The sequence below is a fragment of the Marmota marmota genome, unplaced genomic scaffold (assembly GCF_001458135.2).
Source record: "Marmota marmota marmota unplaced genomic scaffold, marMar, whole genome shotgun sequence".
Lineage (NCBI taxonomy): Eukaryota > Metazoa > Chordata > Mammalia > Rodentia > Sciuridae > Marmota > Marmota marmota.
In genome coordinates, this window is record NW_026000037.1 from 54,792,745 (window position 1) to 54,818,295 (window position 25,551).

The following is a 25,551-nucleotide window of genomic DNA, read 5'->3' on the forward strand; positions in this document are numbered from 1 at the left end:
GGGGACATTTTTCTATTTATCTTTGTGTCAACGACAGCTGTTGGCCGTGAGGGAGAAGATGGTAAAGGCTGAGAGTTTCTGCAGTCATTATTTCCATGAGCCAAGTGAGGTGCAAGATCCATTCTACTCCCTTCACACCTCCACCCCACACCTGACTCTGAGTCACTATGTGAGTGGGAGTTGTTTTCTGGAAGCTGAAGGGAAAGAAAGTACAGTCATTTTCTCCACACTCTCTTATCCTGAAGCTAGTTGGAAATTTATTTCTTATTCCCAACAGAGCTAGCTGATAGCTTTAAGAGTAAATAGTAACGATGGGCAAGATGAATATTGAGAACAGGGTGGGAAAATGGGAGGAAACTCTGATCCTGTGCATGTTAGTTCCCCAGTGACTAGAGGGTAGAGCAGGAATAGAGGCCAAAGAGACCATGTGGCCCTCTAGCTAATCCTGATTTCAAATGCCAAGTCCTCCAGTCAGGTGAAATAGAATTCAGTGAAGTTGCTGTGGTCATTAACTTTCTTGAGAACAATACCCATCTCATTAGATTTAAAAGCAGTTTTTCCAGGCCAGTAACCTCTGGCAGAAGCCAGAGCTGGTGTCTGCATAGAGCAGAAATAAACAGGATCATTTGCAACAGCAACAGTGGAGGGGCTAGGGAGGAACCAGCAAAGTAAATGGCTATGAAATAGATGGCATTGAGGAATTTGAAGCTGGGAACACCAGGAGAATTCTGAGCTATCTTACCTAGTCTGTTTTCTTCTTTAACTCCAAACCATTGCCCCTGGGTCTGTCCCCTTGGCAGTCCCCAGAGCATTGAATTTCAGGCCATCTGACAAGCACAAAGGCCAAATGATGAGCAAGCAGGAGACACACACTGCAGCAAAGCCTTTGGCACTGGACTGCTGAGAACTTGTCCAAAGCCTATTGTTTTGTAGACACTTTAAGCTATGTCATTTTTTTTCATGATAGTATAAATATTCACAGAGGTAAAATTAAAAAAATGGAGATGCCCAGGTGCCCTCTTTCATTAACAGTGACACTGCTAATTAGAGTGTTATTTTTAGAGAGCATTCTGGCACTGCAAGGGCTCAATAAAATGAGCAAGGCCTTGAGCAATACATTCCCACCTTGGGGAATCATCTAAAGAAAGTAGCGTTTAAGCCTGCTTGTACAAAGCCTTTATAGCCACCTTATTTGTAATAGCACATAACTGGAAACAGACCAAATGCTCAACAATTAGGGAGTGATTAAGCAAAGTTTGAAACTTTAATACGGTAATAAAGTCTGTGGCAATGAAAATGATGAATTTCTAGACCATGTGAATACTCAGAAAGCCAGCATAAAACAATGTGGCATTAAACCGGAGACCGCACAGTATTCCAAGCACAATATAAAATCACGAACTTGATTAAAACCATGTCAATCTCATTTCATAACAATGATAAGAAGAGGCCACAGTCTTATACAGGTTGTGTATCCCCTATGTGAAGTGCTTAGGACCAAAACTATTTTGGATTTCATTTTTTTTTAAATTTTGGAATATCTGCATGTATAAATATATCTTGGGGATGGGACCCATGTCTAGACACAAAAATCATTTACATCTTTAAACATAGTCTGGAGGTAATTTTATACAATATTTTACAATATTTTTAATATGCCTGTGTTTTTACTTTGATCAGTCACGTGAGGTCAGGTTGAAATTTTCCAGTTGTGGCATGACATTGGCACTCAAAAATTTTCAGATTTGGGGACATTTTGGAGTTTGGACTTCTGGATTAAGGATGCTCAAATCTGTATGTATTTGGTGTTCAGTACAAATGAGGACTTTGTATTTTTAAGGTAGTTTAAGGTTTGTTTTTACATAAACTGTATAGCTGTTTTAAAATACAGTTTCTAACAATACTATCATCACTGTGATGTAAAAAGCATTGAAATTTGCACATGTTAGTCTGCCTGTTTGTGACTATGTGCTTCTCACTTATACCACGAAATCAGCATGAAGTAGTGCCCTTGGAGGAGTCAATGAATTAAAACAATAGATAACTGGCCTTCCCTAGAAGTAAGTGCTAACTCTGCTTTTGGCAACGTTCACCACTTGACTCAAGATATAAATCAAGGTCAAAAATTCCATAGCCAAGAAACCAAGCAGAGGGAAACTCAGAGCTGGGATAGAAAACCTGAGTTAGAAGCACAGAGGTCTGTGGGGAGGTGGAAGGTATAGAGGTGTAGAAGAAGAACAGAATACCAAACCCAAAGATAACCAGAGAATCTAAGGAGAAGCAGAGCCCTCAAAGGGCTTTCTGTAGTACCAGGTTATCTCAGGAGCAGCTTTTATCCTCCTTATTCTTGTTTTCACATTTCAGAGGATAGGACCACAGCTACCCAGCTACCCCATGGACAGGACCCACACTTAGGTTTTCTTGTAAGTGTCCAGTCCACACTTCTCCAGTCAGGTTGGAAGATAGTGAAGAGGCCACGTGAATTCTGAGATTCAAATGGAACAGTACAATTTTCGGTAAAGGACATCACGATGCACTGATGTAAATTGTGATTATTAGCAGTATTTTATTTTCTATGGGTGGAATAAATCACATACCTAATTGGACCAAAATATATAAAATCCTTGAATGATGAACTTTACTAGGCATTTAGCAGTGGTGTTGGGATCTAGAATTATTTATATAGGGCTTTCCTTATGAATCCAGTGGCCAGGCAAACTCTGGTTTCCCTCTTGGTATAGGACTTCTCCTTTAGGGAGCAGCATTCATGTTCACTCTGCTCACTGTTGATGAAGTCAAATGAGAGAAGTCAAAAGCCCTCTGTGAAGGTTGACAAAGCTTTGTTCACCCTTAGGGCTTTTCCACGACGGCTTTTTCAATTTCATATCAGTAAACTCTTAAGAACTGTTCAAAACAGCAAGAACCATTGATTCATGGGTGCTACATTGAAAGCAATTTCCACTGCTCATTTCAAGTCATTCCTACTAGTCAGCTTTTCTGAATCACTATAGCTATTAAATCAACACAGATACAAATGGCAGACACCTCTTGCTCAGAATTTGGGTCAGGTTTGAAAATCACAAAAGATCTCTTAAATCTAGATCCTTCCTGTTAGCAGGAAGTGGTGCAAACAGAACAATTTTCAGAAGAACTAAGCTTTAGTTCAAACCTGGGATAGATTTTTCACTACTCAGAATCTCTGAATCTTCACCTGTTACACAGGAATAATAGCATCACTTTTTTTTAACAGTACTGTGATGAAGGTCAAATCAAATAACTATGGGGAAACAATAATTCAACTGTACAGCACCATTTGGCTGTTTTGAAGAGAGTGGTGCAGTGGCAGCTCATGGGTTCATTTTCTACATTGCTGCATTCTTATTACCCTTGTTTAGAGCTTATTCAATCATATGACTTCAGGTTATTGCCAGAAAAATCTTCCTCCTGTTTTTGGTTTTCCTTCTACATTATAATAAGTATTTTAGTCAGTTAAATGGTAATTTGAAATAAGTAAAATGATAGGCACTAACAAATACAACTGAATGCATCTTTATTCCTTTGTCACGTATAATGGCACAGAGTGGCACTTAGGGACATGGAATACAGTATTTATAAATGAAAACCAAGTCTGCACTATTTTGTTACTTTCCTTTTGATGGTATGAACATATCTCCTAGTATTTCTCTTTAAAAAACATTTTGACTATTTTCTTAGGAACCATAATGCATCCCTCTGATACAGGCAAGTACTCAAAGTAAGAAGGGGATGGTTCTCAACCAGTTGCATTAGAAGTACCAGGGAGCTTGGTGCACTCCAGGCAGAAGCCCGTCCGCAGCCTCAGAAGCTCACTTGATTGATTTGGTGTGGGTATCAGCCATTAGCCATGTCTTTTTCTCCCTCCCACCCTCTCTCTTTCTCTCTCTCTAAAGATGTGTGTGTGTGTGTGTGTGTGTGTGTGCATGCTCATGTATCTGGCTTTTGTATTGTTTTGTTTTTAAGCTCCCCACATATCTCAACCATGTAACCAAGACTGATTAACCAGGTGTGATTATACCCTGGCCAGTCCATATTTTTGAAAAGAGAGAGGACCATCCATATCCACAATAACTAAATTCAGCTGTGGACATAAAAGGCACTATGACTCTGTTGCCAGCCTGAGCTGAAATCTAGATTTGCCCCGTTCTGTTACCAAGAGTGAGTGATCTGACCTCACTGTCCACATCTGTCACATAGCGATAACAGCACTTATAGGACAGCTGTGAACTTTATATCAAGACATATATGCCTACAGCCTCTCAAAAATGAAGGCTCTATTGATACTTAATGCAACAAACCAGGTTCTATTTCCTCATCCATGAGCAAACTGAATTAAGAAGGTTAGAAATACTTGGGACATGATTATGACCTGGCTGGCAAATGGAAAAATTCTCCAGCCACTAACTTTAGAGAATAAGGTTTACTATCTAAGTCAAATGAAAACTTTCTCATCAAAACGATACCTGATTACAGTTCTCTTCAAATAAATAAAGATTAAATACAGGCTTGTCTTTTATCTTATGTCTCTGCCAAAGCCTTAAAACTGACACATTAGGGACTCATGTACCATCACATGTTAAAAAGAGGTACTTCCCCACTCACACAAGACATACCAGCATGTAGCAAACTTGATTCTGTGACCCCAACTCCATCACTATGCCAGGCAGGGCAAGTTGCTAAATGAAGGATTCTTCCCAAGAGGACTCTCTTGAGGGCAGAGCAGCCTTAGCCTAAAGATCAGAAGCTGAGAGTAGGTCAACTGGAGAGTGCATCACAGGTATCAGCAATGAGCATGTGCAGAGGACCTGGGGACGTGGGGTGGGTAATAGAGAGTGATATGCCTGTCCTATGAGCCAAAGAGCAAGCAAGCATTTAGGTATCTGCCATTAACGAGAATATAGATTCCAGATTACAAGAGCACCATTCTGGTGGGGCCTTGCTGTCTGCTTATCACTCACCTCCTTCCCACCCCTGGTAGGAGGTGGAGGCAGCATGGTGAGTGGGGTGTGGGAAGAGAAGAATAATAGAACAGTAAAGTACAGTAGTGAGGCAAAAGTTCATGCCTCAGCCCTGTTGAACTGCTGGCTGGCTCTGAGCTGGGAAATGAAGTTTTTTCAAATTGGATGAAAAGTTGAGTTTTGATTTAGATGGCACCTGACTTTTCAATAACTTGAAAAGGAGACTCTTCTAATGCTGCATAGTGACCAGAAAAATCTATGGGATGAACCAAGATAATGATGGAGAGAGAAGAGGGGGAAAACAATAGAATAGGTCCAGGGCAGAAGGGGGCGAGGGACGTGAATTAGTTTGTGACTGCATCTACTTTGTCCAGCCCACACCATGTTCCTGTGTCTGTGTCCTGGACAGAGGGTCCAATGCTCCCTTGCTATGTCTAGATTCCCAGGGCACAGATGACTTGAAATGGCACCAGGGCTCTTCCAACACAGACCGTGCTAGCAGCTCCCTTGATTTCTTTCAAGCTAAAGCCTTTCCTGACATTTTAAAAATTGGTGCCAGCCATTAAGCTCATGTGTCACATCACTTATTTAATTCTTATTTAATTTGATGCATCAGGAGACAGGCCAATGCCTCTCTTTCTAGTTTTTCCTGCAGCCCCAGCAGAAGGTTTGTGGTGTTGCTGTCGAACCTGTTCCTCCTGATGGTGGTCCTGGGCCCCCAGACACACTAGGATATAGAGAAAGTTAGGAGACTGAGCTTGGGCGTCAGATTGATTTAGAATTGAATCCTGCCTCTGTCACTAGCCGCACCATGTCCATATGTTTCTTAACCTCTGTGGCCTTGATTTTCTTGCCAACAAAATGGGCATAGTATTTTCTTTGTAGGACTGCTTTAAGGATTGAATAAACAGTATAAATGAAGCCTTTGTCACAGTGTGTGGCACTCCAATGCCACATAATGGAAGATTCTACACAGAAATGATGATTGTGGTATTACAATAATAACCATTGTTATTGACAGGATATTACCAAAGCCAGTGTCTTTGTTTATTGGGTAATAAGTATTATCACACCAACACCAAATAGATACTTTTCTTTAGTACACATTTGGGAAGAGGAATGTCATCAGAGATCTCTCCAGAATTTTCCATCCTTCTCTGCTGCTTCTCTACATTCCGTCCTTCCCCCACAGTTCTCAGCTACACCATGAATCAGCTGTCACCTCCTGGATCAGTCTGGGAATTATAGACCCAGGATCCTTGGCACAACATCAAACCTGCACCCATCCACACAGAAAGGGTGGATGTGGGGTCAGCCCATACCCCTTTGGCCTCATTCCTTTATTTTTCTACATGAATACACCATGAAAAGAGGGACAAATAACCCAAGGTCAAACCTCACTGGGGTAGCACTATAACCAAAGAGACTTCTGGAAGAGACAGGGTCTTTTGAAACCATATATTTCGTCAGGTTAACTTAGTTCAATGAAGCTCTTAGTCCAATGAAGCTCCAGAAGAAACATGTCCCTCCCTGCCACCCTCCATTCCCAGGCTGGCTCCCCTAATCAGACGTGTCTACCTCTCCTTCCACATGTCTACCAGCAACCTGCCAGCCACCTCCTGAGACCTCGCACTCTGTCTAGCGAGGGTCTCCACTCAAGTTTGAGCTCCTTTTTCTGAAGGCAGTTTTCAAAGGCTGAGTGTTCCAGCCTAGAATTGCCCTCCACAGGGGCTTCCCAGGACAGTCAGGCTGGTGGTCTGCATTCCAGGCACCATGAGACAGGACAGGGGCTGCTGCTGAGCCTGGTTCCACCCTGGGCCACTCCACCTAAGGAGGCAGTAGCCACACTCTCCCTTGCTGAGTGTCTCACAGATGACTGAGCCACTCACTGCATCCCCATCCCCACCTACCCTCCCCGACATGCAACCACAGACTCCCCAAGCACTAACTAGGACTCTCAGACAGAGGCAGAGGAAGAAAAGCATTTCCCTCATGGAAAGATGAAAGGCCCCATCTTCTCACACACCACCCACAAGGGCATCAGGAGCATGTTCTTATGCAAAGCAGAGTTAGAGCCTTCGATCAACTTCTCCTTCCTTTTCCTGTTTAATTGTGCTATCCTTGTTCTTATAAGAATTTTTTTTAAATAACAATTTTTCTACCTTTTAATGGCTGTTCCCCTCAGCTGTAATAAGCACTCAGCCAAAGCTTTGAAATTACAGTTTGTATTGACCTAATTAAGTTCTTAAACAAGGTGCCTCTCTTTTTGTCTAGTTATGTTATTACATTATTTTCTTCTAGTTGCCCTTTTATGTAGATGTGGCATAAACTCAAGGATCTCCACTTCAGATTTCTATTTGCTGGAACTGTGTCAGGAGATGAATACAAATTACTGTTTATCCACCAAACACTTACATCGCATTTCCTGTGTGCCAGGCAGTTTTCTAAGTGTTTTATAAACATCAGCACATTTAATTCCCATGACAGCCCTGGATAGGCATTTTCATCATCCCCTACGTACACATGGGGAAAAGCCCAGAGAGGTTGAGTAACCCAGCCAAAGTCACATAGCTAAAATGAGTGGGAGGATTCATCCCCAGGCAGCCTTGCTCTGGAGACCATGTTTTACCAATAGTCCATCCTGCCTGGGTTTGTTATACAAACCAACTTCTCATTCTTTATCTCACTGAAAAAAAAGAAAAGAAAACCCCTGAGGAAGGCAATTTTGTCATCATTTTTAGATATGGAAAGAAACTGATCATTAAATGGCTAAGTAGCTTTTTCATGTCACAAATAGGAAGATCTTGAATTTAGTACAGTATTTGTAAACCCAAAATCTAGCTACAATAGACTACCTGCCTACTGCTTATCTGGGTCTATTCAGGGTAGTCTCTGAGGATGAATGAGAGGGAAGTTTTACTATAGAATCTTACTTCCTCACTTCACTCTGCTATCAATACAGTTATTAGATCCGGCCTTTAACTAATGCAGAACACAGGTGCCCAGAGGGTCCTGTAATGAATCCATTTTGTAAATTACAGAGAAAGCCATAAATTGTCTTCACACAGTGTGATCATAGATCAAGGCTGCCATATTCCTATGAGCATTGTGGTACACACTTAACTGAAATTGTATTTTCTCCCTGTAAACGGGAATGAAAATTACATTGTTTTGACCTTTGGATCATTGGACCTTGTATTTATTTTATATATTTCTCAAAAGAATTCACAAAGATATTTAGTCATTTAACCTGCTCCTAGAAAAAAAGAATAAATCAAAAATACAGTTCATGTAATAGACATGCAGTAACTATTTCTTTATGGATTGAACTATTGAACAATTCATACTTTGATCATTATTTAGTGCAATTTATGACTTCTAAGAGGCCACTTATCAATAACTCCAGAATGATTTTCCAAAACAAGTGCAAATAAAAAAAGAACAATTTACTGTAATCTCTTTGATAGGATTGTTATTATCGTGGTATTGATCTTACCTTATCATGACATAGGATTGATAGCATCAGGTAGAGGTAGCAGGGATGCTGTATACATTTCTCACACTGGCAATGACACTGTCTTCACTTAAACTTTTTCACTTTTGCCCTGTAGGCCTTTCTCCAGATTTAGTCATGAAATATAGGCATCCTGGGCTGGGGCTGTAGCTCAGTGGTGGAGCCCTTGCTTAGTATATGTGAGGCACTGGGTTCAATCCTCAGCACCACATGTGTGGGGATTGGGAAGTCCAAGAAGCCTCTTCCATTCACATGTCTGGTGCCACTGCTGCAGGGTGCCTGGAATTGTTCGGCACTGCTATAGAGGCAGTGCTATGTTCTTGCTGTTGCTGGGGTCTGTGTTTTGGAGGGTTCTCCTTCCTTCCAGTGGATACTTCCATATGGTCTCTCTATGTGGTCTCTCCACAAGATATGAAATTTCAGAGGGAGGCTGTAAGCTCTCAAGAGCACAACCAACTGTACCTGCTAAACATCTAATATGCGTAGGTCACTAGACTGAGCACCAGAGATTTGGAAATAAACAAAGCCTGACCTCTGGCTGCAAGAAGTTTAGTGAAGGCAGGCTTGCAAACAAATATAAGAAATACCATGAGAAAAGTACTGGTCAAGTTACCTGTAAGAAAGTGAGTTGGCACAAAAAGGGGTGATCAGTTGATCTCAATGGGTCAGCAGTAACTCAGAGAGAATCTCTTTTTAGCAAGATATTGTAGGACAAGTAGGAGACAATTGAAAAATGTCTAAAAAAAAAGAGCATTTTAAGATAGAAAACTTGGTAAGAACAAGATGATAAAACACCATTTGGACTTTGTTCACCATTTGCAACAGTTAGACACTACTAGAGAATTTAAGCTGTTGAATGAGGGGATTTAGTTTGTCTTCTAGAAGAGGCACAATGATTACAGGCTGCCAGGTGGATAGAGAGGTCCAAGCTGCAGGAAAGGACGTCAGATTGATATCATTCTGAAAGCCCCCAAAGAAAGACATCCAGGAACAAAATTAAGAAAAAGGAACAGAAAGGGGGCGGGGAAGGAGGTAAAATAATTAGGATTGGGGGATGAAAAATAGAATATGACTACTCACTTACATGTCTTGTGGGAAATAGTGTCATAGTGTCATTCTCTGAGATTAGGAAAGAAATTAATCACTTAAGGTGCTTTCAGGAGCAAAAGAAAACTCAACTAAAACAACATAAACCAAATGGGACTTTAGCCACTGGGGTCACCACAAGTGTACAAGTCAGAGAAGCCTGGGATGGTTGATTCAACCCAGATCACCAGGGCCTAGGTTCCCTTTCCTTCCATCTTTCCATCTTTCCATTCTCCATACTGGCTCAGAGACAGCATGGCACTCCTGAGTCTAAGTGTTACATGCAGACACATCAACCTGTGTGGCATGAAAAGAGGAGGTACACAAGGGCGCATCTTTCTCAGGTAAGGGGAGCCATTCCTGGAATCGCTCAGTAGTTCTGCTCTCAAGCCTCCATGCCAGAATACGGTCAAACGTCCTGCCAAACCCAACCAGTAACAGAGGAAATAAGGTCCTTACAGAGCAGTTTAGATTAGGCTAACTGTGCGGAGACCTGAGGCTGACATCTGCCTTTCCTCAAGGCAAGGTAGACTGGAACAAAATCCCATCACCAAGCAAAGGTCAGGAAAGAACAGGAGCTAGACAGGAAGTGACCTGGGCTGCTGCAGGGAGGTCATGAGTCCCATGTTTCCTCCACAGTCAGGCTGTGGAGGCCAGGCACATGGGATGGGCAGAGAAGAATTCTCCAACTGAGGTGGTAAGTAAAGTTTTCCCAGTACCAATAGCCTAAATGATCCGTGTTTGGGAGACTAGAAGGATAAAGAAGACATCTTCCATTGTTTTTATTTGAAACAATAAAAATTTCAGCCCTCTAAGCTGATGTGCATCCTGCATCTCTAGCCCTTAATACTTGGCAGACATCTGAGTGATAGATATTCATTGCCTCCTTTCAATTGTTAGGATGTCTCTAGCTACAGACTATTTCTCTACAAATCATGTGAACTCTTCCTCTTTCAAACAAGGTCACTTTAATCTCTCCTCACAGGGGACAGGTTAAGAAATCAGACCTGAGACTTTGCCTTTACTTCAAAACCAGTCCGTTTTCTCAAATGAGAATTTTCTAAAAGGGGGGCATTTGGGAGATTCTGCACCACCAGATACATTAGTAGGAAGGAGTCTCAGCAGACATATGCACTTTTTGGTGCTGAAATCCTCATATCCACCTTGGAAATCTTCATCCTCCACACCCTCATCACATTCAGGAGGGCTATATCTATCCACTTAAAAATATGTCTAATATCTCCCAAAATCCAAGCTTGTTCTGGGTTTAACACTCGTCTGGTTCAATTATTTTTCAGCTTTATTATCACTGAATGAACTAAAACTTCACAGCGAGCCTAATCAATCTGTGTTTTATTCGAATAAGTCTGGTTAAATTGGATGTTTTTAATAAAGAAATGCCTACCATAGGACATGCCCCTTTAGTTCATGAAGTAAAAGAACAAAAGTATTCTTGTCAATTGACCCTTACAACAAAGAATACCAGATCCTTTGCTGGAGTTTGTATTACATTAACCAGAGCATTTAATAAGCAAGTTATACATAGAAAATTCCCTCATTTCTCAGACACCCAATTTAATTGATAGCTTAAAATGCTGACCCTTCCTGGCTGGCCCAACACACCAAAAGACGAGAAGCCTTTTCTCTCTGTCAGTTATCATCCTCAACCCTGAAATTTATCCACAAGGAATTTAGTAAAGCCCCTTTGATGTAACAGAAAGGTCAACTTCATTGTCACTGTTTTTCTAACGTGCTATTTGTTGAACAAATCCTTTTTATTTCCTGTCTTAAAAAGTTGAAGTTGGATTGCACTAATGTGATAAACTGTTGACTTTCATCCTGGTCACCCAATCCACAAAGTCAGACTGATCAAAGCCTAAGCTATTTCCCACCTTGCTTTAATCTCCCTGCCTCCATGGAAGATGGAAGGTAAACAGTCAAGCAGAGCTCCAATTACCAATATCAAGATAAAAAAAGAAATGGCTTTCCTTTTCTGCCTTTGAAATTATATATGGATTGATGTAAAATAAATTTCAGAGCCTCAGGTACTTGCTGACTTTCTTCTTTCAAACAATAGGTTCTGAACAAGAGCAAATGAAACCGTTGACTTGGAGGAGAGGTGCCCTAGCTGCAGAGTGGTCTCAGTGGGCACCACGACTGCATGGGGAGATCTGAGCAGTTTTCCACTATCAAACTCAGCTTTCCTTTGTTCCTTGATTATTTAGTTTAAGATTCTATTAACAAACAATGACTTATATTTTCACAAGAATCTATGCATAAGGTATATGGTTAAGAGAATTAAGAGAGCAGAATTATAAGGAAAAATACAGTCACTCTGAAATTATTTCATTCCAGAACAGAAACCTAAGGGGAAGCACATTCTAGAACCATATGACACTACTGCTCCCTTTTGAAAATTTTAATTAGGAGAATTTTCGAAAAACCACTAAACAACTTTCTTTTGCATGTAACTTGCTCCTTTTTGCCCTGGTTACTTTTTGCTCTGAGTGTTACATCATTGCATTTCTTCTGCTGCTTTTTTTTTTTTTTTTTTTTTTTTTTTTNTTTTTTTTTTTTTTTTTTTTTTTTTTTTTTTTTTTTTTTTTTTTTTTTTTTGCAGAACTGCCCTTTATTTGCCTGAATTTCCTAAAATAATTGGTTATTTTGTACCTGCTATTAAAAAAAATCTCCCACAAAACCATTTTTTCTCTGTTCTCTGGTGATATTCAGGATATTCCTCCCAGCCTTAGAATCCATCATGAGGTCTTTGGCTAAGATCGGTGGCCCCAGTCCCTGAACAAGAGGTCTCTGTTGGCTGGCATTCTCATTCTTAAAGTAAACTGTGACATCCATTGATTTAAATTCCAAATTTATAGATCCACCACAATCAGCATGATAGAAAACTAGATCTCCAAGGTTTTCTCCTGAGAGCTAACCTTGAATTATCAGGGATAGAGATATTTGTAATGCCAGAAGAAAGAGTGATTTGAGGGAAAGTGGAGGGCAATTGATCTATCCATGTATTTGTGTCTTGGGCCATGTATTCACATCATAATGATCTGGTTCCTTCCAGAATGGCCTTCACTAAATTGTGTTTTAATATTTGTCCTAGGCTTTTGTTGGAGTTCATTTAATAACTGGTTGTATGAAATATGCTTCAGCATTTGGATAGTGCTCATTATATAATTTATCCTCCCCTTTCTATGTGAAACTTATTCTAGAATTTCATTATTCAGAAATGGCATGGTTATTATTTTTATATTATATAAACATGTAACTAACTTGTTGCATTTCTTATCTTTACACTGGCTGTCAGGAAGCTCAATGCAAATCTAAAAATAAAAATAAAAGATCTCAAGCTATTGGTGACAGTAATAACTCTCATGACAAACTTATATGATTCTTTTATAATTTTGGTCTGTTTTTTGATTTCTTTTTGATTTGCTTTATGATTATGTCTTCTGCTTTATGTTCATGAAATCTTTGGTTGCAAACAGATGGCATGTAAGTAAATTCAACAACTAAAATATTCCTTATTTTGGTGTAATAATTTTCTGATTTTAAAATCTATGACTAGTTTATAAAGAAATTGCAATATAGGGTTTGTAAAGAAATTGCAAATTAGGTATTTTATCTTTTTCTCTGAAAAACAGAGATGAGCGTGGTGGATTATACTAGACATTAAAAAGCAATGAGGAAAAATGAAGAGTGTTCTCCAGTGAGCTAGACTGAACATTTTCCAGAGGCCATGAAATGGAGGATAGGTTTGGCAATTTTTTCACATCCCCTTAAATATGTAATCATTATAGCACAGAGTCATACTTAGATTGTCTGTTTCTGACTCCTCAATTGGCTCTTGGCCTCTTCAGAATATGACCCATGATTTAGTCATTCCCAGTGGATAGCATAATATCTGACCCATAGTAGGCCTTCAATAAGTATTTTGAATGCAAAATTATTTTTCACATATTCAGAAATATTCATCTCTTATGAACCATTTCAAACGACTGGAGTGGAGCTCAGATTGGTAAAGCACTTGCCTAGCATGCATGAGATCCTGCATTTTATCCCCAGTCCTGGGGGTGAGGAGGGAGGAAGAAAAAGAAAAGAAAAAATATTTCAAGGTGCTTTTCAATTTGATGATTTTGATGAGTGTACTTTGATCTTGCATTGCCATAGATACCTTTCCTTAACATGGTTCTTGATACAGTTCCTTAATTTTGAAATATTTTCATTTGCGGGCAGAAAATGATTAAATTTAAAAAAGCCCACAGCCAAGCATTTGTTGTTGATAAAATGTACCAAAATCAAGTCTGAAAAACAGACTGTCATTTTTAGAACCAAAGAAAATTGACAGGATCAATTTGAAAGATTTATCTTTTTTCTTCTTCTTTTTCCCTTTTTTTTTTTTTTTTTTTACTAACTTTTGCTAAAAATGATTGTCCAGCAAATACAGAGTTCGGAAACTGTTTCAAGTCAAAACATTAAACATGATTTTGAGTTTTGAGAAGTCATGCTTTCTAAGACATTCTAAGCAGCTTTTCATAGTTTTATTTCTTTGCTTAGTGCATGTTCTTATTGAGCTATTAAAAATGAGGGGACAAGTTTAAAGCAAATGTTAAAGGGCAAGCTAATTGCATTGTGAAATCTAAAATGTGTTCAAGACCCACAGATGAAGGTTGTTAGTTTTAACCAAATTTTTACCTGACTTCAATAAATGTTCTGTTAATAGAATATAGTGCTGAAAATAGTGCCTGACACGAACCTGTTCTCTGTAGACATTTGTTGAATCAATATAAAAAGTTCATGCTGAGTGAAAGCTAGCATTTCACTATTAGCTCTATTGCAGTACAATTAAATTTTTCCCATCATTTTCTTTTATGGCTATATAATCATTGGGACTCGAAGCCCAGGAGAAAAATCATGGGCCATAACAAGCAGTTAGTTCCCAGACTGTCAGTGCTCAGCATCCTTGTATGATGCCTCTTAAAATACATAAACTCAAGATTATTTATTTCTATGTTCAAGCAGTTTTTTCTTACCCTTAAATCAAGTGTTTAGGAAGAGAAAACTGTCACCTGAAGCCCCTGCCTCATAACCCTCCCTCCAGTCCTCTTCCCCAATGTAGCAAAATCTAAGCAAAACATAAAGATATACAAATATAATTAAGTCCCAACCTAAAAAGAAAATACTATATACACTAAAAGTATTATCTGCAACTCGGCATCCCTATCTAGGCATGGATCTTTGAAACTGTAAAATTACTTCTGAGTACTTAAGGCCCTCTGAAAGCAACTCGGCCTGGCGCTATTTGAACTCACTTTTTCAACTTCAAAGAGAAGTTGCTATTGAGGAACCAGAGGGAGTTTGTTGGTCCTTGTCTTTGTGCCTAGGGAAGGGCAATTGTCTGAATGAAACCTTAGAAACCACGAAGAAGAGCTTAGATGCACAGCTTCTATGTCCTAGGCTAGGGGCCCTAAGTTTGTTTAGCTTTGAGAGGCAGAGTCCAGAGAAAGTGTTTATAGAAAGGAAACTTTCTCTGGACCTGTGTTTATAAACCATACATAAAAAAAAAAAAACTATTTCAAAAGAGTCACTCTCTGAATATATCCACTGAAGGTTGTTTCTGTGAGACAGAGTGATAGGTGAAATAGTCAATCAATCACAAAAATAATGAATTTATACATTGGCTATTTGACAAAACCTGCTCCTGGGCTCCATTGCAAGAGCAATCTATTTGCTGGCCATATATAGAGTCTCAAATACTCTACTGCAAACATCAGGGCCTGAAGACATATGTACTTAGGGACAATAGTGAAAGCAAAACAAGCTGATAAATATTGTTCCTAAATTAAAGAACCCATTAACCAGAAAAATCACCCATTTTGTTTTGTTCTCCCTTTCAAGGAAGAAGGAAAATCACTATAGATATGGAAGATGGAAGAGAAAATATGAGCCTTAGATTTAATAATTCATCTCCCCCAGACTACACTTAAAGTGTAAAGGTCTCGTTTATGGACAAAATAAGAAACCTGAGTCATATTTGTGATGTTTTCATCCATTTCACTTATGCTTTACTACAATTGGACTAAATTCCTTAGGAAAAAAAATAGTGCATCTGCTTTCCATGAAATTTCCTTAAAGGATAGAAATGTTTTCATGTGCTACGATGAACTACCTGAATGCCATGCCATAATACACCATGACAATATGTAACCTGGGGTAATTCAGCATGGCAGCATTGGGGGGAAAAGAACTTAAAGTATTTCAGGTTCACTTACCATACAAGCAAGTGTTGCATGGAATTTGTAACAGCTTTTTGAGTCTAACTGCATTAAAAATCACATGATCCTTGTGCATCCTAACTCTGAATACCAGCTTTCACAGAATTATCTTGGAAAAAAGCCACTATAGATCAACCAGCTGTAATCTCCTGTTTAGGACAAAGTGAAATTTCCTAAGTACTCTCAGGAGTGTCCCAATACATGTTTGATGGCAGGAGGCAAGAATCAGTCTTTCTCTCTGTACCCATATCTAGATGTGCCATGAGACAGGAGAGCGGGGATACACTGTAGTCCATTAGCCTTCACACACATACACATAATGGAGTAAAAAACTTGCACTACTGTCATCTCTGTGGATTCAGGCTCCATGGTTGCCAATTTGGGGGCAGCCTCTGAGTTTACAAGGAATGAATTCAATTCTCAGCTTCTAAACAGAAGTGGTAGAGCCTAGTGGGGGAGAAAAGATAGAAGAGAGGGGCTAGAGCCAGTATCTCGCAGGCCTCCACAGAGGTTGTCAAACTCATTTTATATGACTTTTTTCATTTCACCATTTTAAAAATATAAATATTGAATGCACATTATTGAATGCATGTTTTTGTAAAGAATTCAAACAACAAAGAGGTATAGAGAACAAAAAAAAAATCCCTTTGCACCAACTATTACACAATTCCACTCCTTTCTCTGGAGGTAATTAATGCCTGTTAGTTGTTTTCTAAGTGTTTTATTTGGGGGCTAAGCCTAAATATTTCAATATAACCGAGTGTTTTAATGATTCTTATAATGGGACTCATTCATAATTTTAAAAATTCATTACATTTATAATTTTCCCATTTAAAAATATATATATGTGTGTGTGTGTGTGTGTGTGTGTGTGTGTGTGTATGTGTGTGTGTGTATCTCCTATTAGAACTATTTTATCAGTAATTCTTGAAATACATTAATACATTGGCACTGGTTAGGTTGTTGCATCTAATCCAAAAAGGACAAGTTCCCGCCCCCCGCCCCCCGCNTGAAGGTCTCATTAAGTTGCTCAGGCTGACCTCAAATTTATGCTCCTCCTGCCTAAATGACCCCAGATGCAGGATTACAGGCATGTACCACTATACTGCTCTCAAGTCCTGCCTAACATTTAAAATTCTCTAGTGGCCAACCAGTAGTTGTTATGCTTTTATGATCTAAGGATTGAAAAATAATAAAAACAAAAATTTACAATGAACTTAGCAACATTTTTCAATGAATTTTTTTATCACAAAGATATATAGACACATTTGAAAAGGTAATAATACCTACATGTTTGAGACATTATTTAGGCTGCAAATAATTACTAGTATGCAGATCCCCTGAGGAAATGAATCAACCACTGCTGGCCACAGCTACCTACCTGCAACACACAACCCTGGGCAGGGACATAACAGCATCAGTCTATAGAAACTCTCCCTGAGCCAGGAAATTCACACAGAATAAATCATGAAAAACTTTCAGTGAAGCATTTGTTCTAAATGGGTCATCATTTAATTTTTAGATATTTATGTATTTTGAAGAGCAAATAGACTTTCTCTTCTGAAATAGCTCAATTATGTTTTGATTGCAACATCAGATTTTCCAAGGATCTTGAATCTCAAATACTGTAATCATTTATACATAAGTTGATAATTGCTTTACAAAAATAAAAACTGCCACTGTGGTGGTGGTATCGTGTGGGCATATGTGGTGCTTTCTATTGTCCTTGAGATTTCACAATAGGCTTAACTGTGTTGTTTTTTGGAAAACTCTGCAGGTAGGGGTTGTGTGTAGCTACTCACGCATCTTTTGACCTTTAGCAGAAGGTTTTGCTCTGCACACTAGGTTTCAGTGGCTTCCTGAGCAAAGGCCTTATAAGTGAAAGAACTTTCTGCCCATCCCTCCCAAACCTCTCAAGGAATGTACACTCCGTTTATAAGGTGCTCTCATTGACGCAGCCACACTCATGTCTCACAACATGTATCACCATCCCACTAAGTAATGGCAGTTCTAGGGTACACATTTAGCCTCACAAAAAGGGCTATGTTTATCTAATGCAGCTATATTTCTCAGATGCACTTGTATTTATTACCACTTTTTCCAGAGGAAAATGTACTGTGAGGAATACACACACATTTGCCCTGATGTGTGACTCTTCTCAAAACTTCTCCCCCTGCCCTCAACACCGAAAGAGAAAAGTGAACTAACTGATTGGTATTTAGCAGCCAGATTGAGAAGGTTTTAATAGAGAGAACAGATGGTCTCCTTAAGGGACCATAGCTGAAGTTACTATTGCGCTACATTTGGTGAACATAGGTAGAACCGGGTACCTCTTAATGGAACTTAATTCTAACAGGATCACTCTAGCACCTGTGTGCTGCAAAGCACATCATTGTTTGCTACCTAGAGTTTAATTAGCATCCAGCTAAGCTTACTAAGCCTCCTAGGCCCCACTTCTTGCCACACACAAAGAAAATGCTCAGACCCAGAGACAGCTTATCAGATAACTTTTAATAGAGTTTCAGAAAACTCCACATATTCCCCAAGGTCGTCAGTTGTAATCTTGGCAGAAAAATAGTTCTTTCTCCTTAGATCTTCCCATTAAATGTACAGTGTTCTCTCAGTAAGAAATCAGGCAAAAATAATAACACAAGAGAAAGCATGAGGCCGCAGCTCACTCACCTGCTCTCAGTGAGGAATGGGCTCGCTGGCTAAACATCAGAGAGGCTCAAGGCAACCCAGGTGACACAGGACTATAGAGGTAGAAAGGTGTAAGCAGCCTTTAGACATCCTTAGCAAACAGGAGGTTCTAGATCTCAGCACTAGAAAAACAACAGCATTCATCCAAGCACGGAAATAAATAAAATTTCACTTGTAATTGTAGTAACAATTGTAAGCCTTCTCTTATGAGCCTATTGCTTGGGTATGTGATATTCAGATGTGGTTCTTCTATGAGACCTTTAGTCTATGGGCGACAGCTGTCTTTGTTTTGCAAATAAAAGGACTCTAACCATTTGCCTATTTATTCATGACATTTCTAAACTGACTTTAGAAATGTGAATAACACTTTCACAGCTGCAGGTTTAACTCTCCAATCCTTAGGAAAGCCTGCTGAGGAAAACGTGCCCAATATGGAAGTAACAGGTGTGCGTTTTCCTTTCACGTCTAAGTACTCATTAGTAAAAACCTAGGGTGAGAGAAAAGCTCTGTTTCACAAGAAAACACATCTGTCCTGCACTGGCCTACTGCTTGCCAGACCACAACTTTAGCAAGTCTCATTAATCTTAGAATAATGAAATCCCCCTTCAGTATGATCCAAGAAGGGAAAAGGGGCAACTCTCTGTGAGTCCCAGCTCCCAAGCCCCTCCCTTCCGTGGGAGCTGCTGCAGGTTCTTGGTCATGCCTCCCTCAGGTCGATGTGACCGCTAGCATCCACACCAGATGGACCTGAGTATGGGGAACCACTTAAATCAGGAAGAGGATCATTTTCCAGGCACATGTCAGGTCAAGAAGCTACCCTTTGAATTAAGATTCTATTTATTGCTGCTTCAGCTGTCAGTAGGGCATGTGCTTTAAGCTGTTGGTTTTACTTTGCTGTTTTTCAGCAGTGGTGATATATGTGTACAGATACTGACCTGTTGTCTCATCCATTGTCCCTAGTGACAGATGCCATATCCATTTATAAAAAGATTGATCTAAACAAAATGCCCGTAGAAAATAAAATAGCAAAAAACAAAAGCAAAACAACTGCCTAGAGATGGTGCAGCCTCAGTTCTCAACAGAACTGATGGATCCAGAGAGTCTATGTCAAAATCAGAAGTCGTGTTCAAATTCCATGAATGGACAGGGTATAATTTACTATGAAAGTATTTTCAAACTATGTTGAGTACCTAAGAAATTCAGGTAGGCAACTGTGGACTCAGTCAATATTCAAGCTTGGCAAAACTCTTTGCACACATGCCTTATAATAATTTTATTCTAAGAGCTAACTGTCATCTAAAAAGATAGAGACCTAAAGCTACAGCTAAAAAGTCTGAGAGCCAAACATGAATAAGAGCCTATCACCTTGTTCTGTTTGCTTGTTAAAAAGGTAAATTCTTGTTTATCCAAATCATTTAGGAAATAACTCACTTAATCTAGACTGAAGTTTGGCAAGTAGCTATAAACATTTGTATTTCCCAAAAGTATCATGGAATTATATTTAAAAAAATTTTTTAAACTCATGGCATATCAGATATTTGGAATTTCTTCTTTAGTAAGACTTCAGGACCTAGCATGTGAATTACATATCAAAGGAAAATGGAAATATTCAGCTTAAAATTAGGAAAAACAGGCCAGATTATTTTTAGGTCCCAGGCTACATTCCTTATCTTACCAATGTCCCTTATTTGATGAACAGAAATATTGACTGTATTCATATTTTTCAATCAGAAAAAGGGAGTTTTTCACTTAACTATCTACATGATATTGAATGCTTCATTCAAAATTAAAAATACATTTAATAACACACAAGACATACATGCATGCACACAATTAGAGCTTTTTCCTGTATGCCTGGATATCTCCATTATTATCTGATTTATCTCTGTCTAAAAGAGGATACAAGTTCCTTTATAGCTTCATCTTCTAATAAGATATGGTAATTCAGAAAATACTCAATGAATGAAATAAAAGCTATTACAGGCAAGGAATTGAGAAACTGATTATGGGATCCAATTGTGCTCCTGGATTTATCTCACCAATTCATGTATGAATATATTGAGACAGACTGAGCCCCTACTGTGTGCAAGGCCTGTGCTAAGTTATAATGTATAAGATAGTTTGCACCCAATGATATTAAGTTATGAAAGAACATTTGTTGGAAATCTTACTTCCTGACCTCTTTGATGCCTATAACAGAAAAGTGGTAGCTGATAGACTAGGTATCAATTCTGAGTCACTTTTTTAGTTATATTTCAGAATCAACCAAACATCTTACTGAGTTTCCTAATTCTTGTCTCATATACAAAAAAAAAAAAAAGTCATAAAATCTTCTCCATTCCATGCCTACTGTTTTTCCTAAATTGGATTATCAATATTCTGAATATCTCATTTGATAGACAAAAATATATTTAATCACATACCAATACATACATTCACACACACAGTTAAGGATTTTTCCTCTGCTTTAATATCTCCATTACTATACTAGTTGAATTATATCTATTTCAAAAAGTTTGCCAGTTCCCCTCTACATATTATGTTTCCTGGTGGTTTTGCAATTCCTACATTACCAAGATTTAGCATGGGTATCTTAAGAGGGACAGAGCAAAGCTGAGAGGAATTTCTAAAGAACTTGTGCCAGTCAAATCTTGTCTTCCTTTATTGTCCCCTCACACTAGATAGGGCAAAAAGATGTTCACAATTTGGAAGTAATTTTGATAGGAAGAGAAGAAGAAATAACTTTAATAGATGTGTATCTTTGTGCATAATAACCCACCTCCAAGTCTCTGCTATCCTTGAACTCTTTTATCAACTCTTTGAATTTCCTAAAGATACTGTTTGTTACATACAGCATTTGGCTTACTTGGTCTTCTCAGGAATTAACTTTGAAAATAGCTGGAATAATTTTAACCTAAAATATTTATGTGGCTTGGATAACAGATCTAAAATCTCCTCCCACTTTATGATACACATGCTAAGCCAGCTCCAAAAATATTTTATCACTTTATTAAACAAAGACATACTACAATTATTTTTTTAAATTCTTTAGTATGAGTAGCCATGTTTACTACTGAAGAAATGGCTTTGTTTTCAAGCAAATCACTTCAGTTTGTTTATTTTCTAAATATTTAATCCAGGATGTGGTTCAATCATTGCCAGCACTTACTTCTTTAATAACTTTGTCACTTAGACTTTAGAGGTCATAACAAAGAGTTATGCCTCAGAGAGATGGTTAGCTGCCTCTTTCAGAAGGGAAAAAAATAAATATCACTGGCAGCACAGCAAAACTCAAACACTAAGATTAGAATAATACTCTAGAGAAGAGGGGACTTGGCCTGGAGAAGTTATAGAAATACATGACCCAGGAATATAGTACATAACTCCTTTTCCATGGTCTCATATACAATCAAGAATTCATGATGTGGATTTGGGCACAGACATTGAGGCAATTCTTCCCTGACAACTCAGCTTTCCAGGGATTGAGGATTCGGCAGAACAGAGTGGGAATAGCACTAACTTCCAGCATTTGCTTATGACTCTGCTGCAAATATCTGTGCACAATTTCAAGGTACTATGATGTTCCCAACATGAAGTTAGGAAGACATGTATACCACCAGCTCTGCCTGGACCATGCGGTGGATTCTAGCACATCCTGGATTCTGCAGAGCTGTTCAACTCCAAGCCTTCCTGGGGTTCAGCGCAGGTCTCTGTTGAACTGTCTGGCAGTGAGCTTCTCCCTTTGCCTTTTCCATCTCTGGTGTTGTTCCTAAGAACAGGCCCTGGTAAACTTCCTGCATGAGACTGGCAGAGTCTCAAAGTCTTCCCAAGGATGCCACTTATGACAAAGAGAAATGGAAAGCTTAATTCATTGTCATCGAAATTAAAAAGTCGCCAGTTGTCTCTCCTGAAGTCCTCAGTTCTCTCTCCTGAAGTCAAGAGATCAACTATGGCCTCCACTTGGTTTCCTATGAAGTCACATAGTAAACCTTGACAATTTAGTAAGTAGGCAACTCAGAAGGGCTTGGTTTTGTTCTGTTGGTCTCTATTCAAATGCAATTGTTTTTCTAGTGCTGAGATCTTTAACTCAGACCACACACAAACTAGGATCAAATGTGGCCAGAGGCTAACATTAAAGAATCATGGTGCAAATTTTTTTTGTTGCCATAAAAAGGGCTGTAACACAATTTGGGAGATTAAATCTCATGTCCAAATATTATTACTATCCTATTTATCCTATTATGTCACTAAAATTCACCCTTGTAAATTCACAAAATGAATAGATTTCTTACCCATAAAAGGCACTGGCAAAATTCGTTTTTTTGCCAGCAGAAGCTAAAAAGAAAGGACAATTATTAATGGAATGTAATATAATAATGTACTAGAAGAGCTATAATTTTTAGGCCTGGTAAAATTGTAAATTAGATTAAAATGAGGGAGACAAATGTTGAGTCTAGGCTATTTCCCCAGAAAAACACAACAATTTATATAGTCAATTTTCAATTATCTGCTCAAGGAGAAATAGTAATAATGGCAATTATCCAAAAGAGTAGATAATGAACAAATTCATTTATATATGACTTTGAAATATTGTTTCGTATTCTAAAACCAACATTTGAAGGTGGATGTACTTTATATTCTACAGTTATAATGCCTCCAACTTAAATACTGAAATTATACCTTAGAAATCAGAATGTAAAAAAGTAGGTGCATTTTTTCATCTCATCTCATAAAATACATTCCTGTTTTCTATATTATTGCTGTGAATTGATGTCATTTTTTTTAGGAAAATGTTAAGTTTATCCTAAGGCAGAGAAAAATTGAGTCTATATATTTCCTAGTTATTTTTCCTGGCATTGATGATAACTAATCATTTTGGCTTAAAGAAACTTCCTTCCTTGCTTTTGTTTGGGTAAAGTTAATTTTTTTAAGATATGTTTTAAAAATGCAAAGAGAATGAGTATTCAAGATCTGAAGGACAAGTAAATAAGACTTAAGATATTTAAACTGCAATATCTGCCTATGAAATAGTGAAGTAGCTATACACACATTCTCTACACTATTTTTTTTTTTTTTTTGGCACTGGTCTGGTTATTCTCACTCAGTAAAAGCTATGATAAAAATAACAATATCTAAAATAAATAAATAATAAAAAACAAGATAAAAAAAATGTCAATATCTGACCTGGGGTACAGCTATGGTTTCATTCAATAACTTCTCATTTCTCTCTTTTTCTTCATTTAAAACTGCTTTATAGAAGATGCTCCATATTAATGCTTAATACACTTTAATAATGTTTATATTTTATTCTACTCTTTTAAAAAATTTTTTAATTGTCAATGGACATTTATTTTATTTATTTATATGTGGTGCTGAGAATTGAACCCAGAGCCTCATACATGTTAGGCAAGTGCTCTACTACTGAGCCATAACCCTAGCCCTCTACTCTTTTTTTACATAGAAATTTTTACAAAAGCAAAGGAAGTATTTAAAATAAGCTGCAGTAAGATATTCCTATTATTTTCCCCAAACTCAACATCAATATGTTTATAATTTCTTAAAAGCAACCTCCATGGAAATTATTTTACCAACATTAAGCAAATAACCTATTAAGAACTACAGAATTTTAGCATTCTTGAAGAAAGAGAATGAGGGTTCATACAGACTTAAAATTATATGTTTTCTCGCATGCTCTTAGTCACATGGGACATTTCCATTACTTTTTTGTGGAGTAGGGGGAAGCTGGGGATTGAACTAAGGAATGCACTACCAATGAACTATATCCTCAGTCCTTTTTATTTTTTAATTTGAGATAAGGTCTTGCTAAGTTTCCCAGGCTTGTCTCAGAACTTGCAGCCCTCCTGCTTCAGCCTCCCAGGTCCCTGGGGTGATAAGTGTATACCACCACATCCACCTGAATAATACATTTTTTAAATAAAGTAAAATTGTTCCACATACTGTAGTGCTTTTGGTTGTTTGCTTGGGGACTTCTTTGGTATTTTTGGTATTTGACTTGATGAGTACTTGGTGTTGGATAAAATTTGATTTGCGGTCTTTTGAAGATCTGGAGGTACCTTCAGATGAACACTGAGAAGGCATTGGAGAAGTTGGGTAGTGACTGGGCAGCTGGGCATACTCGGGCTCCAACACTGGTCCTCAACACCAAGAGATTTGTGCAGTCTACACCACTGATTTCCAAAGGTCGTGATTTTCTCATCATTAAAGTACAGATTATGTAAAAACAAAAAGGATTTTGGTGATGATGATAACAAATGTAAACAAATTAGCACAGAGTAGTAAATGTTAGCAATTGTTACAGTACCCTATTACAATAGCTAACATTTATTTTTACAAAATACTTTTGCCTACCTTGTGCAAGTGCCATGCTAAGCACTTTCTATATACAGATCATTTAACCCTCAATATGACTTCATGACTCAGACACTGTTATTATCTGTCTCTTGCATATGGGAACCTAGAAAGTTTAAGTTACAATCAGTGTCTGAATCCGTATTTAAACACAATTCATACACAGCCATCACAAAGCATAGGCTTTTATATAAGAAGCCAGCAAATGTATCCAATAGAACCCCAAATAACACCCTAAATTAGAGGCCTGTAATCAGAGTAATAATTTTCTTACTTGCTTGTTGGCAATGAACCTCTATTCAAGGCTTACCCACATGCCATTCTACTAAATAGAAATCATCTTTTTTTTTTTTTTTTAAGTCACAGAATTCTGTCTTCATTTCTCCAAACCCAACTAATTTTCATCACTTCTAAAGTCTTTCCTCTTCTTGGTGTCCACTTAGGATTCTTCAGTTTGCTAAGCAGAACTTCTCCTGCCAGGAGCCCCTCAATTCTCCTCACAGATGGAGACCATGCTTGTACTCTGCACCTTGTAGTAAGAAGAACACGGCACACTTGGTCCAACAGGTAGGAGAGGAAAACACCACTCATTACACAGCCCACC

The 25,551-nt window shown here is 38.3% G+C and overlaps 1 protein-coding gene across 5 annotated transcripts in view; it reads left to right on the forward strand.

Annotated features, from left to right (window-relative positions):
* The window catches only part of B3galt1 (beta-1,3-galactosyltransferase 1), a 558,180-nt gene that overhangs the window by 488,214 nt on the left and 44,415 nt on the right, over positions 1-25,551 (forward strand). For 2 of the 5 annotated variants that reach the window (XM_048812422.1, XM_048812419.1), the window contains one exon: positions 25,391-25,514. The exons of the other annotated variants lie outside the window; for them this stretch is intronic. The gene's annotated coding sequence lies outside the window, so the exon portion shown is untranslated. The remainder of the gene's footprint in view (positions 1-25,390; positions 25,515-25,551) is intronic. 5 annotated transcript variants of the gene reach the window in all.